This window comes from Salvelinus sp. IW2-2015, linkage group LG1 (genome assembly GCF_002910315.2).
Source record: "Salvelinus sp. IW2-2015 linkage group LG1, ASM291031v2, whole genome shotgun sequence".
In the NCBI taxonomy this organism is placed as follows: domain Eukaryota; kingdom Metazoa; phylum Chordata; class Actinopteri; order Salmoniformes; family Salmonidae; genus Salvelinus; species Salvelinus sp. IW2-2015.
This window is the reverse complement of record NC_036838.1, coordinates 43412967-43418203: the sequence shown is the minus strand read 5'-3', so window position 1 is coordinate 43418203 and position 5237 is coordinate 43412967.

Below are 5237 nucleotides of genomic sequence, written 5' to 3'. Positions count from 1 at the left end.
TAGTTCCCCTCACCTCAATACCATACAGTAGAGATCAGTGCTGCTCTGTGAAGTCTTATCCTGTGAGGATATAATATTGACAACTGAACAAATTGTAAATAGCTCAACGCTGGTCCCAGCTCAATAAGGTCAATAAAGTCTCACCCTGTCATTTCTACCCACCTCGCACATCCCAAACATGCCCAGGCCTTCCTGCTGACAGGTTTTTCCCCAGAGTGGAGTTCCATGCCATTTCAATGCCAGGTGAGATGCTGCCGTAGTAGCTGACACCTTTTGGAGAACTAGTGGGAAAGTCAAGACAAGGGCTACATGTGTGATGCCAATACCATGCCAGGGACCTCACACTGCTGACTTGAGGATGCTGAACTTAAACCAGTCATAGGCCTGCTGGCTAAGAACACCTGCATTGTGTTACATGTAAAAGGTTCAATTCTGTCCTTAACAACTGATGATGGATCARATCCAGAGTCACAGAGTACTAGCCTCGTAAATACCAGACTGATATCCATACAGCAACATTTGTGTGAGCTCACAGGATCAGGCGGCTTTGCGAGGCTAACAGAGTACAGGGAGTTTGATTTAATGACAACACAGGCAATAATCTGYTGAACTCTTAATATCTATGGCTCTGATCAGCTCTCCCTTCCCTCAGCAGTCCCAGCCATTACCATTTCACACCAAACAACAAGAGCTGCCTTGGACCAGTTATGACAGAATGTACGGAACCCTCCCTTTTTAACACAGCACACCCAACACCGTCACTGCACTTACAGGAAACCAATTTTCAGGCCCGAGGATTGTAAACACAGGGATAGTGTATGGTTGGCCATAAGAACAGGTAAACACACTCCTCATGGTATATTAAATAATATTAATATGATATTAACAAACATGCCCAGACTCTTATTAGCAAGGATACCTAGGGGTTTTAAATTCAGTTGAAACCCCCCAAATTCTGTTAAAATTCAGCTATTTTTAACAACTATCCCAAGGACTTCCACATTTATTGTTAATTTGTTTAAGATTCCAGCTTTTTGTGGATAGTTTTATACAGTTACAGTATACTGAGGGAAAAWTTTGTTTTTATGTTGGAAAACAGGGTGCTGAGCACTCAATAAATACAACCACTAGCCAATGAGGCATGTTGTGGTACCGTAAAATCTTTTCCTGTGTCAGAACTRAGAGGCATCCCTAGTCTCCTATTATGTGTTGTACTTGGCTTGTATGTTTATGTCCTTTTCAAACAATAAGCATCTGGTTGCTTTTAACCTTTAATTCATGTATKATAGCAAATAATGGCAAAAATAAACTTTCATTTTTACAAAGTTTGTTTCGTCATCTTGCAATTTCTCAAAAGTAGGAACTTTCAGCATATTATTAGCAAAACTGTTGTGATTACCTTCCATAGATGCAGGTGTAGCACCGCAAAGATCAACACTGACCATTCCACAATCTGAACCATGTCAGAATCTCATTATAGACCAGCACTCATTAGCAACATCCAGGTCACTGGTGTGAAGCTCGGCATCCCGATGGAACAAGATCTTCATATTCTAGCAAAGTAGTCTGCTGAACATAAGTATTTGGCACCGTTCAGATCAATGTCACTTTACATTATGTTCTGTGTTTTGTAGGCCAAACCTGCACTTTTCTCACATGTGGTTTGGAAGGCGAGACAGTTAGAACAAATATTATAGAGAAGTTACCAGATAAATCTACAGATTACCACCTCCTTTTCCCAGAGAGTTACACGGGACAGGGCTGATTTACAGATAACCCAGTCAGCCAAAGAGCTTTCAGCACAGAGATCAACTGAAATTAGTTCCACATTAGGCTGAGGTGTGAAAGCAGTTTCGTCCCTCTACTCCCCCACCACTTGGAGTAGATTTGTGTTGTACAGTATACCCTAGAAATAGACTGGAGGATCTTTGAATCCATGAGAGTTCCCAGAGCCATTGGTAAGATGTTGAGGAGAATTTGTTTGGGATTTAAAATTCCAAGGGGTGCCATATTAGCACCAAAGGTTACGAATCGATTACATTCAAATTGTCATGGAATGTTTGGTGCCATCAGGAATAGTTTGCCAAACTCTTTAGTTTGCCAAACTCTTTTTATCCATGGCTCTGGTATTTCAACATAGATGAGTACAGCCAAATGTCAGAGCTACCACCGGGAGAATTTAGTTGCAAAGAGAGCATGCAGAACAGACTTGTTGTTTTCAAACAGGACTCAAATCAAAAACAGACAAGATGTTTCCTCTGTTCTCCTCTGTGACGGCATGTGATAGATTACTTCTGGCATTTATGGGATCTTCAATGTGATACAAAATGAATAAATCACTCTCTTCTCCATCAATATGAAGCAGGATTATAAATAGCCAGCCCATATTTTGACCTCTTCCCAAGAGCCTTTTGTACATAGTTGGGCATAGCGATGGGGAAAGGATAATTTCCAATCTGGAATACTCTTTCGGACCATTCTCAATTTTCTGTACGATTTCCAGGAGAGAACTGAACCCAAACTCTTCCATATGAGGCTATTTCATAAAAAATAAAGGGAAAAGGGGTAGTAAAACTCAGAAATGACCACATTTTACGGTGTGTAAGCCTCTTCCAGTCGTGAAAAAGGAGACATATCACAGAGAATATGAGTATGGGTGAGTGTGAGGGACATTTACGAGCCTTGTCTCTGTGTTTGGGGCCTCTGGCAGGCTTTGGTTGACCTCCGAAGGGGAGACAGTTGCAGAATATAACTCTCTCCATCCCCCCTCTCCCAAAGCACTACATCAGACGGCTTTGCCTGCAGGAATCTGCCATAGCCCTGTGGAAGTGGGCCAAAAATGATATACTCACGCTGCCTTCTCAACATAAACCCTGCGCGCACCGACAAGCTGCAAAACAGATGTCAGATAATATGGCCGCATTTGTGGTGGTCCTCCCTGGTGCATTCAGTCTAATTATAGACCTGGTCTTATTTTATTTATGTGTTTTTGGATGTTGTTGTTTTCATATAATTTCAATGTTGGAATATTCTGATTGCTGGGATAATAAACGGTAAAGGGATTTTAGGAATATTCAACTGTCAGTTTTCCCTTGAAAATATTGCATYAATTATCTATGTAAAGTACTAAGGCCTGGATATACACTGTAGGGGTTATAAGCATTGCAGTTTTTAAAGGCTGGCTCAATCGGAAATTGCCTTTAAAACCTGAAATGTCTATAACTCGTGATTGGATTGAATCCCTGCCTAATTTCATGAAATATACAATTCCTTACACATACAGTTCATTATAAGATCATCCAAGATGGCTTAGCAGGTCAGACGTAATTTCTGTCCTCGTATTGTCGTGTCCTGTATATATATATATTTACACCTTTCTTCGCATATCTTTTATATATTTTATTATCCAAGAACTCAACTACAAAAGCTTTCCTGCAAAAGCTTTMCTGCAACCCGCCTCACCAATTACAAAAAAAGTATTATTTACCTCAAATCTGAAAATCCACAGTGGAAGCTAGCCAGGGGCTAATCAGAAGCTAGCCAGAGAATAGTTTTTTAGAAAGAAGGGTACGCCAGGATTTATTAGCCCGCTGATTGTAAAGAAGGTCAGATTTTTGGGCATGCGTCAGGAAATCAGTGACTGTTAATTTGGGAGAAGACGAGAAATGCGGGAAAGCTTGGGCAGAGTAGCAGGAGGGGAGGGCATTAGCAGTGGTTGACCGCGGGGTAAGGGGTATGCACAGGTGGAAAGCATGGCCAGCCCGTAGGAAAAATGCTCTTATTAATTCCAACTATAGTGGACTTGTTCGGTGTGTACCAAGTGTTTTCCTATCTATCAGTTGCCAAGTTGGAAGCTGGGAGAGAAGGTTTCTATTCTCCATGGACTTACTCAGTGTCCCGAACTTTTTGGAATTTGTGTTGCAGAAAGCCAAATTTCTGCTTGAAAAAGCTAGCTTGGCTTTGCTAACTGGCTGTGTATATTGGTTTCTAGTCTCCCCCTGAAAAGTTGCATATCACGGGGCTGTTCGATGCTCTAATGCAGAAGCCAGATAGGATGTTTTTTCTGTTGGTTAAGGGCAGTCAGGTCAGGAGAGAACCAGGGCTATATCTGTTCCGTGGTTCAATTTTTGAATGGGCTTGCTTATTCAAGATTGGTGAAGGAAGGCATTTAAAAAAAATATCCAGGACACTCCTCTACTGACGGATGAGACAATATCCTTCCAGATACTCCGGCAGCAGTCGATTAGAAAGGCCTGCTCGCTGAAGTGTTTCAGGGAGCGTTTGACAGTGATGAGTGGAGGTCCGTTTGACGCCGACCCATTACAGATGCAGCATGCAGTGCCGTATCGCTAGAATCTTGTTGAAAACACAGCAGAGGTTGATTGGAGGAGACAGTAGTGGTTAGGACATGATATCTATGAGGGTACCCGTGTTTACGGAATTGGGGTGGTACCTGGTACGGTTTCATTGATAATTTGTGTGAGATTGAGGGCATCAAGCTTAGATTGTAGGATGGCTGGGGTGTAAGCATGTTTCAAATTTAGGTCGCCTAGCAGCACGCAGCTCTGAAGATAGATGGGGGCAAGTCAAATATTCAATATGGTGTCCAGAGCACAGCTGGGGGCACGAGGGTGGTCTAAGCAGGCGGCACAGGTGGAAAGACTGTTTAGAGAGGGTGATTTTTAAAAAGTAGAAGTTCAAATTGTCTTGGGAACAGACCTGGATAGTAAAAGTAACAGCAACTCTGCAGGGAATCTTGGCAGTAGATTGCCAAACACCGCCCTTTGCCGTTCTACTTTGTCTGAAAATCTTGTAGTTGGGGATGAAAATGTCACAATTTTTGGTGGTCTTTCTAAAGCAGGATTCAGACACGGCTTAAACATCCGGGTTGGCAGAGTGTGCTAAAGCAGTGAACAAAACAAACTTAGGGAGGAGGCTTCTAATGTTAACATGCATGAAACCAAGGCTATTACGTTACAGAAGTCATCAAAAGAGAGCGCCTGGGGAATACGGAGTGGAGCTAGGTCTAGTGCAGCGGCCTGGATCACCTCTACATCACCAGAGGAACAGAGGAGGAGTAGGAATAAGGGTACGGCTTAAAAGCTATGAGAATTGTCGTCTAGAACGTTAGAACAGAGAGTAAAAGGACGTTTCTGGGGCGATAAATAGCTTCAAGGAATAAATGTACAGACAAAGGTATGTAGGATGTGATACAGTGGAGGGTAAACCTACGGTAT